Raw genomic sequence first — 14,559 nt, forward strand, 5'->3', positions numbered from 1 at the left:
CTTGCATCAGGAGAGGTGCTGGGAAAAGAGGACTTTATTCCCTGTGTGGTCCCTGAGGACAGACCCAAGGCTGGCGACAACACCACGCACTGGAGCACGGAGCAGAACAGACCCTTATTTTCCCAGTTGCCTTGAAGTATGACACAAAGGGAAAATTTAGCACTTCTTAAGTTTCATAGACGGTTTATTCAAGTTTTGGGAACTCTCAGTTTCATCCAAACCTGTATAAACAGGTCAATGGCTTTGGATAACATTAAATCATACAAATTTGTAGCCAGAAAGTTGTGATTCCCTAATCCAGTCTCCTGCTGCAAGGACCAGCTATAATCATAATTCAGGAGATGTCTCTCTAAACTGTCCTTAAGGACCTCCAGAAACAGAGTCCCCAACCCCTCCAGGCAATCTAGGTCAGTCCGTCCCTCAGAAAGTGCTTTTCTGAGTTTCTTACCCGAGCCCTGATGGCTTGAGGTTTATCCACCCCTGTTCACCGGTACACCTGAACATCGTTTGATCATTCATGGACTTTATTCCCAACAAAATAGAGTTTAATAGATGGTGACCTTAAGTGCAAGCAGATTAAACGATTAAATGCTTTGCCCAAGGCTAGTCAAAAGGTCCCAGTGGCAAAGCTAGGAGCTTTATCTCCTGAGCCCCAGCCCGGCACTCTCTCCCCAGGTGACATCCAGCTGCAGTTTATTACAAGAGAATATTACAGTGCAGCACAAGGGAAGATCACAGAGCGGCCATCGAACTGGAGGAGAAAAATAAGCAGCAGCTTCTCCTGGCCTCACTCCAAGTGCACCACAGGCAAGTGAAGAACCCCAGCTTCAAATTAAATGGGTCCCCAGCCACTCCATTAAACAGAAATCCTGAAACAGAAATCCTTTGGCTGTGCCAGCCCCGTACAGCGAGTGGTGTTCGTTATCCCCAACACTCCCTACGGCAGCCAGATGTATTTACACAGTAGCCACAGTGCTGTTACCTAAGTAAACCAGGAAATTGTACATTTGTTAAAATTAGGTTCTGAGATGCTGAATCCCCAACTGTGCAGCTATAGATTTCACTCAGCCAGCAGCGCTGAAATTATTAAGAGCACGCCACTGCCTGTGCGCGCATTCAGGCACGATTCCCCATTCGAGAGGTGTTTACTGGTTACGATGCTCCATGCCACCCCAGAACGGGATTATCTTTTCAGATTATGAGCAAGAACCACCAAGTCGAGCCTACACAACCGCAGGCCATTGTGCTGTCCGTCGCTCCGCCGCACCGGGAGGGGAGGGATGGTCTGGCACCAAACCGGGGCAGGAGCCGGCGGGATGAGAGGTGGAGGGACACGCAAGGGGAGAGATTCATCCCTGGTGCGTGACCAGCACCATCGGCTCACTGCTTTGCTCCAGATTTCAGCTGTCAGTCACAATGCCGGTATTCCCACCGCAGAAGTGGAAGAATTATCATCCAGGTCCCGCCGTGGGATCACAAGGATTTGGAAAGGCAGAACACAACTGCAAAAGCCCTCAAATTAACAACAAAACCAAAGCAGACAGGTTGATGCAGGAGAGAGCCACACAGCACTGAAGAACCCTTCAGGGACCATTAACCAGCCCCCGTCAGGCCTGTCTTAGTGGAGGTATGTGCTATGAACTGCAATCAACACCAGCTTTATCAGTGACACGAAGGAAGTGACTTTACCTCTCGGAGCCCCTTCGCCCAGGGCTGCCTGCCCTTTGAAGTGCATCGCTGGGGTGCTCGATGCCGTTGTTTAAAGTGTTTCGAGGTGCCTGAACCCTGGGAAACGTAAAGCATCTTCATTCCCTGCCCCATCTGCTTCACCGAGCACGGCAAGCAGCGACTCTCGCAGAGCCCATGGCCACGGGGACAGGGGCTGGTTGCTGGCAGGATCCCCGGGGGTCTCGTGCATCAGTGCCTGGGGGGGTCCCAGTGCCAGCCAGATGCCCCCAGCCTCGTGCTCCGAGCTCCAGCCAAGGACCCCACAGCCTGGAGCCATCTCAGCTCCATCCCACCATCAGCTGAACATCAGTGTCTACCCGAGAAAGTGGCTCCTTCCCACTCATCTGCTCCATGCTCCTCTGCCCTGCTTTTCAATTTCAGAGCTCTGGCAGATCACTGATTAATTCAAGCCTGTTTAATAACCCTTCTGTTTAGATGAAACAAGCTGTCTTGTTTTCTTTATTTTTAACACTAACTCTTGTTTCTTTGCTAAGGATCTTTCTGTCATTTAAAAACTTCTCTCTGCAACAACACTTGACAGTATGATGGAGAAAGCATCTGCTTACGGCCACATCTGACACCAGCCAGAAGTTACCACGTGAGGCTAAAGGACTGGACACCTTGATGGGTAAGAGGGCCCAAAAGCCTGAGCTTATCTTGAAAAATCATTAGCGTTTCTCCACTTGGCAAATCCCTGCATAGCTCAGACCAGAGACCAAACACGGGGACCGCGCGGCCAGCTCCAGGCAACGTGGGCAAGAGGGAAGGAGAGACACGGGAGCCGGAGCTCCCAAACTCCTCACGCGGCCCATCCATGGGGAAGGTCACCGCGCTTCCGCGCTTCTCTACCCTGTTGTGGGTGGGAAACACGCCTCGGAAAACCAGAGAGCCTTTACACTGCTGCGAGCTCTGCCCCGCGCCATGCCCCCACCGCAGCAATCCGTTGGCAATGGCCAGGCGCGTGCGGAGCCCGGCAGCTGCTCCCCCCACCACAGCCCTCTCCCCCCACCGACCCCGGGCATCACTTGCTGTCACCTGCTCCCCCGCGGTGTCCTCACGCCGAGGGGTTTCGAGGCCCCAGCTGGTTGGCAGCGTGACCACTACCCAGTGCGGCCTCCTCCCTCCCCACCCGCTGCCACCCCCGAGCGCGGCGCACAAAGAGTGACAGACACACCAGGACCCAACTCCCGATGGGAATGAGTTGGAGCCTCTCAGCTGTCTCCTGCCTCTTTGAATTTCAAAGCTGCACTTGTCTGTAGAGCAACTGAGTCATTTCCTTCCTATATCCAGCCTATCGGACTGGATCCAGCAGTGCCCGGAAAACAATAAATCCTTCAAGGACTTGTAAGGCCATATTTCACGGGAATGCAGCAAGCCTGCCTGCTTGGAGAGCTCCTCGCACACCCTTTAATTCAACATTCCTCCGTGGAAGCTGTCTTGCCCTGGCCCCCGTCCCGTCCCAGCACAGCAGCCGTCCCCATCCCACCTCCCAGGGCAGCACCAGGACACCGCAGATGTCCAAGCACGGACCAGCGCCCACGGTCCACGCGGAGTGACGCCTCCTCACCAGCCCTGGCCAGATGCATCACCAAAGCGCTGGTGGATTCCGAACCGATAATGAAATTTCCTTCATTCCATAAAACATATGGGAAATCTAGGGGGGAGAGAAGCTGCAGCTGAATTTGTTGTGGGACTGCCCCAATACTTTGGCAGACCGAAGGAAGGCTGCGGCACCAAAGGAGTTTGCTCTACAAAATACAGTGGAGCACAGCGACATGTGGAAACCAGCGGAGGTCGCAGGAATACTTTCAGCTGGTTCAATTTTACAAGTATCTCCTTTACAACCACAAATTGGTTTTCCAGATCCACGATACATTTATATCGAATTCATCAGGATCGTTGAGGATAAAACCAAGGCAAAACTCAATGATTTGAGCCATATACAGCCCGAGAGCTGCAGAACTTCCACTGAAACAACAGGGTCGAGATGCTCGGACAAAAACAGACTCTCTCCGCACCCAAATTTGAGTTTCCATGCAGTTTGAGGAAAATTGGTGCATTTTCAAGGATCACATCAGTGCTGCTTCCATCGTCTTTTTAGAGGTGCAAAGCAAAGCCCGACTGATTTACACTAACATTCAGGACACTGTTAAACAAATGATCCCACATACATCAGAAAAACTAAGTGACAAGGAAATTAATATTGTATCCTCTTCAGTAACAAGATGGCTAAAGCAGATAGTCTGGCAAAGTGTCATGTTTATAATGGAAATTTGCAGAGAATGTAACAGGAAATGTCAGGGATGAACAAATGAGTTAATATTTTGCTTTTTCTCAAGTTAGAATTTGCACCATTTGTAGGAAAAAAACACTGGTTTGGGCTTGGTTGGTTGTTTTTTGTTGGGTTGTTTGGGGTTTTTTTTTTGTTTGTTTTAAATCTTGGAAGGAGAAGGAAATTAAGCCAAAATTGTTTGGTTTTCAAGAGGTCTTTGCAGCATGGGAGCAGATGCCGGCAGGGATGGTGAGCTGCCCAAAGCCCTGTGCCGGCAGGACTCGTGCTTTCCTCTCACCATCCACCGCCTTCAACCTGCTCCCCAACTTAAAGCTTTGAAACTTTGAGAGCATTCACCGTGTTTTCTAAACCACCACTGATATTGGCTCTTCAAGGTACTGAATTTTGGTCTGGAAAATTGGAAAATTTTGGCCCAGAAAATTTTAAAAGCAGCTAGCCCTTCAGTTGGCCTACTGAAGATCACTCATCCTCTTCAAAGCAAACGAGAGCTCCTCTCAAGAATGGGACTGACACACGGCTCACGTCACACACGTCTGCAAGGAAGTGAATGGTTAAAAACCCCCACATGTTGCTGAATTCACACTCAGAAGTGAAGAACTTCATCTGCAAAGTCGGTCTGATCCCAGCCAACTTGTCACTCCTGAGGTTAAGCCTCCCAGTGACCCAGGACCCTGGGCAGGGTTTATTTTTTTAAAACAAGTTATACAGCAGCCTTGGAAGTCCTTAGAAGAGCCTCTGCTTTTGTTTCTTTCTGAGAATTTGTTCTAGCACTTCTCAGCTCAGCCTGAGACAAGTTGTGACCACCTCCAAGTCAGAAAATTTATTTGGTGGAACCGATGGAACAGATTTGCCCCTGTCACACAATTTATGCCGTGAAAAGCCAAGTTACGCAAGCGCTTGTACCAGCACCTTATTATATCCCATCGGACAAGCAAAGGGGCTCCTGCCTCTTTCTCCCAGTGAACTCCGGAGTGCTTGCCCACGCTCCTTGGTTGCTATGAGATTTTAAAGACGGTCTAAACCTGTTGCCACCAAATGGGCCTTTAACGCAATTCCAGCTCCATAAGGCTCCTCATCTGCCAGTCCAGCCAAACACACCACAGGCCACTGATCAGAGAAGGGCTCGTCACTCCCGCTGCAATTAACTCCTTGTGAACCGCAGAGAAAACTTTATAACGAGGGGAGAAGTAGCCTGCAGTGAACCTTTTGCTGCTGCACCATCTCTCAGCCAAATGGATTGCTTACTGGGGATGCTGTTCATCTGGCCCCTCCTTTTTCTGTAACACCACGGATGACGCCTCCGTTAATGTTAAATTGATTTGGGAAAACAGAGGGGCAGACATCAAAGGCGAGAATTTTTAGAAGGTTTAGGGCAAACACAGAAGCATTTCTCATTCCAAGGTGGATTTTGAGAAGCTCTTACTCCCAATTTGCTCACTCACAATTTTGAGAAGAGCTTTTCCCTCCTGCAAGTGCATAAGCAGCATTTTTGGAAAGCACTCAATGCACAACAAACTGACTCAGAAAACCCGAAGAACGCCCAGCCCTCCCCTCACAGTCTGCCCGTGACAAGTGCTCGTGCCTTCCTGGCTCCCCTGCATCTCCCAGAGTCAATGGCTGAACCGAGGATGGGATTTAGGAACCTTCATTCTTACTCGTGCCCTCAGCATCAACACTAAATAAAATGAAAACAGCAGAAGAAACGTTTAGGAGCCTGCAGTAGTACTGGTGAAGTTTGCATCCATGTCCATTGACAAACCAGGGCTCCCCGGTGCGCCTGTGGATTTTGGTAAAGCAGGTGCCTACCGCATCCACAAAATCCCTTCTCATCAGAGCCCAGGATAACGGGATGCTGGGAGCACGCAGTCACACCCCGCTGTCCCCCAGGTCCCACAGAACAACCAGCCGCAGCCCGGCAGCAGGAGAGAAACTCGGGGCTGGGGGTTTGCTGCCGGAACCCCCCCGCGCTCCCACACCACTGTCAGCGCTGCAGCCCCCCAGCGCTCCCTGCTCTCGACACCCGGGAGGAGCGGGAGCTCCCGTGTTTTACCTTCAGCGCAGATTTAAAACCTGCGAGATGGCAAACCTTCAGCCTGAGATTAATTTAGCCGGTTAGGAAACCTACAGGCATGCTCCCTTTTCCTCCCCACCCTGGCTCTTCGCACTTCCATTAAAAACGAAAAGGAAATTCACAGGCTTTTTTGTTGCTGTTTAAATAACATTACAGGCTGTGACATAAACCAGCAAAGGCAGGAAATATGCTCATGAGGGCAGTGCTCCATCCTCTGCTCCTGTCGCTGCGACTTTTTGGGGACTTGGCAAATGAATGAGTAAAGGAGACAGCCTGCGTGTTTTATGGAGTTGAACTGTAACATCCCTGTTAAGCAGCCAACTTACCGTTTCTCTGCTCTGACATCCATAAATCTACCCAGCCACGGGCAACAAAGCTCTTCACATGAGCTGGCTACATGTGAATCCCTCCTATTTGGCTACCTGGGCAAGCAACCAGCCCGCTGTGGTCTGCGGCACTCGCTGCTGCTTTCGTAACATTCTCAGAGAAGTGGGAAATCGTCCGGTTTGGTAACACGACTTGGAACGTTTTAGTCCAGCTACCGACACACTCCTGTTCATTCCAGCACCTGCCTTTCCAACAGCCAATTCCCAGAACCTCAGCCTCCCGCTCCTGGGGGGAAAAGCAGCCACTTTAGGCTATAAAAAGAAAACCCGACAAGGTAAACTCTGAAAGTCCAGCAATCGGGAAACAAATAAAAAGAATTCAAAGCCTCTCACAGACTTTTGCTGCTGTAACTGTTCCCACAGAGATAATTAATCTCAGAATCTTGGAGCTCAAACTCACTTTTTGGAAGCTCATTCCCAGGTTAACAAACCCGAGTGGTGCTAAGCACCGACACGGAGGAGAGCCCCTGGACACCCCCAGATGTTTGCCCTTCTCTCGCTGGACGCCCCGTTCCCTCCAGCACACCGCGCCGCGCACCAGGGATCGCTCCGAGCTCTCTTGCCACTGACATTAAACCTCTACAGAGGAAAAACTACACATAAATCTCTCCAGGAGGCATTTGTTCCCAGGCTCACCGAGCCTGGAAATAACACAAGGAACTCGTTCCACGCTGAGTCAGGGGCTGTCGGCGGCTGCCGGCCCCGCCGCAGTGGATCCGCTTCCTTCCCGGCGCGCGTCATGGGCAGCAGAGCCGGCGAGCAACAGCCCCACACTGCCCCACAGCTTTCCTGTTTTCCCCAGCGCCGCTTCCCGAGACACCGTGCAGGGAAACGGGGCTCCGGAGCCTGACACCGAGCTGCTGCGGGAGTTAAACCCGCTGTTCTTCAAACGCTGTTAAAAGCCAGCCAGGAGCTGAAAGCAAAATAAGCTGTTTCCTTTAACCTTCCCTGATATACACAGGGAATGGCCTCTCCATGGACCATCACTCCCCCATCCAACCATCCGCTGACTGGGAAAACTGAGTAATATTTGCCTTTGCATCCCGAGGGCTTCCCCCCCACATCCCAGCACTCCCGTTGCCGAGCCCCACGCCCCAGTCGAGGTCAGGGCAGCGGGAGCTGCTGGTCCAGCCCTGGGGGAGCCCTCCCGGCCCCTCCAAGTCACTGTGGAGAGGCCGTGGCCGCGTCCGTGCCCAGCTCCTCCCAACAGCCTCCCGCTCACACACATTTTCTGCTGTAACTGTTCCCACAGAGGCTTCTGCTGGAGCAGAGCCACCATAAAACAGCACCTCCCCTTGCTCCCACCACCATCAGCGCCCACGGCTGGGCTGCGAGCCCAGCTCCGGCGTTACGTGGCACCGGCACCCACCAGGAGAGCCCACGCCGAGACCGAGCAAAGGCTGATCCAACCCCCACTTACCGGGTTGGGCAGGAGGTTTGGCAGGACAGAGCCTGCCCTTCCCGTCCAGCTCCCAGCCACGAGATGCTGGGCTGGGGCTCCAACGCCGAGCCCCCGCCACGCTCCGAGCCCCCTCCTCAGCCACGCAGCCCCGGCTCAGCCGGCGGCTCCGTTAACAAGCCCCGAGAAAGGAGCGGCGGCAGCAGGAGGCAGCGAGGTGAGAGGTCAGTGTAATATTTACTCAGACGTCACCTTTCACTTTTATGAAGCAGGGAAGCGGTGCCGGAGCAGGAAAAGGGCTGTGAGGGACGTTCCTGCCTGGGAAGCCGCTGTCACACCAAGCACAACACGCAGTGGCTCCAGAGTGGCTCCGCAGAGCCGGGGCCTGGCTGGGGCAGGAGCTCTCCATCAGCCCCTTACACCCCAAAAACCGCACGGGGCTGGGGATGGGCTCTGGGCTCTTCCCGCCATCGCTGCCATCCGCCTCAACAGAGGGAATGGCTGGGGTAGGCAGCACCTCCGTGGAGCAGGGCCTCGCCAGGTCCCCTGTGCTTCAGGAGTCCCCCAGTCAGCCAGGAGCCCATCACACAACCCTCCAGATCATGATTCTAAGGAGCCCACAGGAGACAAGACACGCAGGGCGCTAAGACAGGAATGCATCGGCTGGATAACAAAAATTTCCCCAGTGGATCTGTTTCTTGGAGGAACTATCTCCTCTACCAAGAGGGGAGATGGTACCGAGCGTGCATCCCGGCACGGGGCTTTGTCCCCGCAGCCCCAGGCAGCGCGGGGCTGGCCCTCCCTGCTGCCCTGGCTGGCAGGGCTCTCCCAGGCTCGCTATCGCTCTGCCTTTTAAGATGATCTGGACTTTTTTATAACATGTTTCTGATGCCTTTTATCTCTTGCTCTGAATGTAATTTTAGCCCAGGCAAAGCAGGATTAAATTTTCATAATGTGATACATTTATCTCGCTTTTCATTCCCCCCCCTCGTCACCACCTCCCAGTTCAATTTCACCCAAACAGAAGCAGCGATTATGGTGAGAAACATGAGATGGGCTCTACCCGATAACAGAGGGGAGGGCACCTCTTTCCCAGCACCCCGGCCCTGGCAGCCCCCCACCACACAGCAGCCAGCATCCCGGAACCCAGCCTCAGGCTGACAGCATCGCTCGGGCCCCCGAACTGCACAGATGGATCGTAACGCAGGCTCAAAACCCAGCAGAGAACACGCAGCAGATTAGGTACATCACTGACATATGTTGCACTCGTGTGTTTGCTAAACTTGTGTTTTCCTGGTGAAGTGCTGCTAGAGCATCCTCACCCCCACTCCAGCAGCTCCCAGCGCTTGGGCTCGGACCACGCTGGGCAGAGGAGCCACAAGCCACGCCGTGGAGTCACTCTCTCCTGGGCAAGGAGCAGGGGGAGGCAGCAGCCAGCCTGCCTCGGCTGGGAATGGCTGAAAAGCACCAAAATCCTCCTGCCCCCCCACCCCCAAGTGCTGCGTTCAGCAAAGCGCCGGGTCAGACCGGCAGCCCCTGTAACCCATCCTCATCCTCCGCGGGGCCGGGGCTCACACCCCGGCCAGAGCCTGCATCTCGGGGCAGCTTTGCCAGTTACTGGTTTTATGTTCGTTTTTCAGTTGGGCTCCGCCAGCCTGATCCGGAGGATCCCCTCTAGTGGGATGAGGAGGAATTTCAAGCCCACATCCCATTCTCACCTCCTCCCCAGCTCCCTCCGCGGCTGGCCCCGCTGCCCAGGGTGGGCTGCAGTGGGGAGCCGGCTCACAAATTACTCGCCGGACTTTGCCACAGCCATTTGGAGCAAAACCAGGCTGGAAAGGCAGATGCCGAGGATGCGGCGCAGATGGGAAGGACCGGAGGAAGAAGATAGCAGACGTGAAGATAGCGGATAAATCCGCTTCATGGCAGCAAAGGGGGGATGATGACTTCCATCAGCAAAACATCTGCTTTTGACAATAACGTGCCACCTGGACCACGTGCTCCACTAGCAAGCCTGACCAGAAGGTGGGCTGGAGGCGTCGTGGCCACCCCACAGCCAAGTTGGTGCAGCGGCACGTGGGGGCCCGGCCAGAGGCACCCGGCGGGTGCACTCGCAGGCCGTCTCCCTCACTGGCACTAAACCACACAGCAAATACATATATTTTCACTGCAGAGAAAGAATCCGAACACAAGCCCCGGGCAGCCGCCTCTGCCGCCCAAGGACAGCACGCTGCCCTCAATTCTGCTTTTGTTCCCGCTTTGCTTTTCATCCCGGAGGCTCCCTCTGCACCACTTTTGCAGACAAAGAGCTCGTGGCCTCCTCAGACCAAAACGCCTTCCAGCCTCGCAGAGCCGAGCCGTGCCCTCGCCCTGCGCCGGGAGGGAAGGTGGGCACCCCATCAGCAGAGCTAAGGAGGTTGCGCACAGGATGCTCTTGGCGATAAAGACGCATCGGATCCGGCCATCGGCGTTTGTGGCTCGGACCAGGGCAGAACTTGGTAGCACCTTTTCCCCCCTTGGCTCCCCCTTGCCCTCCCCTTTGCTGTTGTGGCGGTGGCCTCCTAGCCAAGCTGGTTAAGAGATTAACACTCTAAAAACCACATTTACTCTAATTAGCCATGAAATCTTTGTAACTAAGTGAAAAAATGTTTCCCTTGAGGGATTTTTGTCCATTCATCACTGTTTGAATTGCCAGGGAGAGAGAGGGGGGAAAAAAAAAAAGAGAGAAAAGAGGGGGGAAGAGAGGAAAAAACCCTCAGATCTAATGAATTAATAGCAGAATGCCCTGGGGGAGCAGCGGGCTCCTACAAAACACGGGCACCTCAAAGGGGGCTTTTCACAGGCTCGCCGAGGGGACGCTTCTGAATTATTTCGAGTTAACAGACTGTAACACAATGCTGCGCTCCCCGAACGCGCTGGGCAGCTTGGCCAGCACACTGCCCGCCTGCCTCCCCTCCGCAGGGACGGACAGACGGAGGCTGTGCCCGGGCAGCTGGGTGCCCCTGCCCTGCAGACTGCCGGGGGGGGGACACGCAGGGCTCTGCCCCCCGTTAGTATTTTACTGGGAAAAACATCTCAGAAGGAGTTTGGTGGGAGGGGGGGTCAGAGAATCTTGCCACAACTTAGGCCCATAAATATTTCATATCGCTGGAATAAGAACGATTATATTCCTGCCAGCACTTTTCTTGTGTATTTTAAATGTGTCACCGCCTTCTACTTTCTCCCCCGTTTGTGTTTCTTGTAACAGGCCCATGAAATAAAGATTAGCTGAATAATCAAGAGTGTTTAGAAATGTGAAGGGGCCTGTCTCAGGAGCACTGCATGCTCAGGTTCATCTTTTTTTTTTTTTTTCTTTTTAAGGATGCCAAACACAGTTGGGGGAGCGCGATTTTCACACGCTGCAGGAGACGGGCGGGAGGGAGCGCGGCGCCCGAGCGCGCAGGGACGAGGCGAGCCGAGAGCGCACGCTTCCCCGTCAAAAATGACAGCCTCAACGCCACGCCGAAGAGGGGGGGCACTCTCCCCCATTACATATTTATTGTTCAAGCTGCAGAGGGGCCAATTAAAACAGCTTGATCGCTGCCACGTTCAGACGGACGCGTGTACGCTCAGGGAAGGGGATGAGGCAGGTGTGAGCGTTCCTGCTGCAACACGGCGCCGTCCGCTCCTCCGAGAGCCACCCAGACCCCCTCAGCTCAACAAAGGTGCGTCCGAGACGCAGCCCAGCTCCCGCAGGAAAGCATCATCTTGGCACCCAACAGCAAGCACAGCTTTCCACCTTAAGCCTTCCTGCCACATGCCCCGTGCAATTTCTCTTGTATTAGCTTTTCCTTTCTTTCCCAGTTCATTTCTTCATATGAGCTCCCTACGGCATGAGACAGTCTGCACCTGCATCTGCCCTAGCTCTTGGGCAGCAATTCCAAGACGCGCTCCAGACTCCCACATTTAGCTGCAACAGGAGTTCCCAAAGTAAGTTCTGGAAAGCCTTGTAGTGGAAGTTAAATTAGGGATCTCAGGAAGATACTGCAAATCACATGTTTCCCCGAGACACCACAGGGTCTGCTCAGCAAACTGCTCCAAATGTCATTTCCATTTAGCTGCTTTGCAAGCCAATTTGTCACATACTAATGCAATTTGCTGGAGAGAGTTAAAGAGCATGGGGCAGTAGCAGCCAGCTCCTCTCCAGGCGCCCGCAGCCAGCCTGGATCTGCGTTTTCCCTCTTGCGCCCAGCTGAGGTTCCCTTCTGCCGAGGGGCAGGGGAAGCTCAGGGTTAACGCGGAGAGCAAGACCGAGCGCGGTAAGAGCACCAGAAAAAGCTGTTTCTATCATATTGGTGGATTGTGTGCAGATCTTGTGCAGCATCTGTTACCTGTTTCCACCGCACAAACTTGTTATAAGCCGGGGGGAAACTCCGCGATTAATTACATCAAACAACACTATAAAGACAATGAAGAGTAAATTGGGTTACTTTATCTTCTTGCAACAAGCGCTGTGGTTAGAAGAGTTGAGAAAGATGACTGGTTTGCTAGATAAGCCATTTCACAACAGCGGTTGTACATTCATGTTTCTCATTGCTTGCACCAAGTTTCTTAAATCAAAGCTATTTTGTCTGGTTCCTTGCACCACCCCAAAATATCACATTTAAGCTTTGAGGGTCCTCAAAGCAACAACAAATGGCAAAAGGACAGCAATAAAGAAAAAAAAAACCACTGCATTTTAAAGGATCTAACACCTCCGTGTTAAAGGAAAAAAGCTAAACATCTGTTCTGAAGATAGCACAGATTTCTTCTGAGGCATCTGTCTTTCAGCTGTAAAGTAGGTCATTTGATTTAACTTTTAGACACCGTATCAATGAAGCCATCCAGAGAAGGAGAGACAGGACCATCTCCCCCAGTCAGCTGAGATCTATTAAACACATTCGAGCCACCAGTGAAGCATCAAGTGCTCAGCAAATAACAGGGAAACCCTGTCAGCAGTAGGTTTTACACCATGGCACTCTGCTAACTTCACATTCTCTCACCTCCAAGCCAGTATCTTGAACCGTAGGTCACAGACTTACAGTTTTTTTCCTCTACCACTTACTATTCACCTCACTTAATATTAACCTATTGACTTTCTGATACCCCTTTAGAACACAGATTAATTGAACATCATTCACTTCACCTCCAGGAACGTGGAAGTATTGGCCATGGCTTGAATGGAGACAAAGCCTGCCCGTGCCAGGTTAAACGGAGGTCACGATGAGAGGACAGCGTGGCATCTCCAGCGCTCCCACCGAGCAGCCTCCGCTGTCACCAACCCACCACCCAAAAGGCTGTGGGGCTGGGGAGGACTTGGACCATCACACACAAGTTCAGATTTCCCTGAAGGCAGCACAAGTGCCTTTGCCTTCCCTCCCCTCATCGCCTTTCGAAAAGGGTCTTGCATGGATTTAGGGAAGTGTTAACAGGGATTTTTTTTTTCCAAGATTCAGGGGTGTTCTGAAAAGAGTCCCTCCTTGCCTATAGTAACTTTTTATGGAAATGAGTTTATTCTGGTGCATTGACTGCTCCAGACCGTGACTGAGCGGTAACAAACGACAACAGAATTAACGAGAAAATACATACATGAATACCGTGTATACGCACGTACAGCAGCGCGGGGAGGGAGCAGAGGGAGGCAGATGACCGGGAATGGGGGAGTTCAGAGGGGCTTCTTTCCGCCCCTCCGCAGGCGGCTCTGGGCAGCGCCTCCGGGATCCGCTCCCGGGCTGAGCGGCGGCGCCGGTTCCCCGGGCACGGCGGGCACCGCCGGAGCCGCCCCCGCTCCGCAGCGCCCGCTGCCACCCGCCGGAGGCGGCCGCGGGGAAGGGGCCGCGGTCGGAACGGGGGACGAGCCCAGACCCCCCTCCCCACACCTTCCCGGCCGCGGGGATGCCCGGGGGACCCCCAGCCCCGAGGACGTCCGGTGGGGGGCAGAAGCCCATCGCCAGCCTCAAGCCACTCACCAGACCTCGCAGCTCCGGTGCCGCCCGCCTCCTCGGGGTGCCGGCTCCCCGGTTCACGGCGGGGTAATCCACACGGCCCCCGCCACCATGGAAATCCAGGGCCGGGCGCCCGCTACTCCTCCGCCTTCCCGCAGCCTCCCCCGGCTCGGCTCGGCGCGGCTCGGCTCAGCTCCGCCGGCCTCTCATGCCTCCGCAGCCCCTGCCCGAGCACGGCGGCCAGCCCCGGCTCCTCGCCGCCCTCCCCGGCATCCGCCCGCCGCCGAGCCCGGGCGCGCTCCCCGCCGAGCCCCGAGCCCGGGCGCGCTCCCCGCCCGCCGCCGCCGCCCGCCCCCGCGCCGCCCCCGCTCCCCGCCTTAACCCTTCCCCAGCCTCGGCAGCGGGGCTCAGCCCGCAGAAATAGCGGTGCGGGGAAGAGCGTCCCCCCTCTTCCCTCCGCCGTCCCCCCCCACCCCGCCCCCGGGGAAGCCGCACCGCGCCGAAACAAAGCCCCGCGCACGGAGCGGGGCCGCCTCACCCCCAAAGGCTGCGGGTCCCCCGGCGCCGGCTCCAGCTGGGCTGGGGCCAAGCGGTGATGGAGGTGAAGGCTCCCTTCACCTGTGCCCTCAGCTGTCCCACATTGCCTGCCATCAGCTGTGGGAGGGAGGGGAATGGAGGCTGTCGGCTCCTGCTCCCGGCTCCGACCCCCCGTACATCCT

The 14,559-nt window shown here is 54.5% G+C and overlaps 1 protein-coding gene across 1 annotated transcript in view; it reads right to left on the bottom strand.

Annotated features, from left to right (window-relative positions):
* PLXNA2 (plexin A2) overlaps nucleotides 1-14,151 on the bottom strand; it is a 173,134-nt gene extending 158,983 nt beyond the window's left edge. The window contains exon 1 of the mRNA XM_063356322.1: nucleotides 13,865-14,151. The gene's annotated coding sequence lies outside the window, so the exon portion shown is untranslated. The remainder of the gene's footprint in view (nucleotides 1-13,864) is intronic.
* Between the last annotated feature and the right edge of the window lie 408 nt (nucleotides 14,152-14,559).

The sequence above is a fragment of the Chroicocephalus ridibundus genome, chromosome 20, assembly GCF_963924245.1.
Source record: "Chroicocephalus ridibundus chromosome 20, bChrRid1.1, whole genome shotgun sequence".
Classification (NCBI taxonomy): domain Eukaryota; kingdom Metazoa; phylum Chordata; class Aves; order Charadriiformes; family Laridae; genus Chroicocephalus; species Chroicocephalus ridibundus.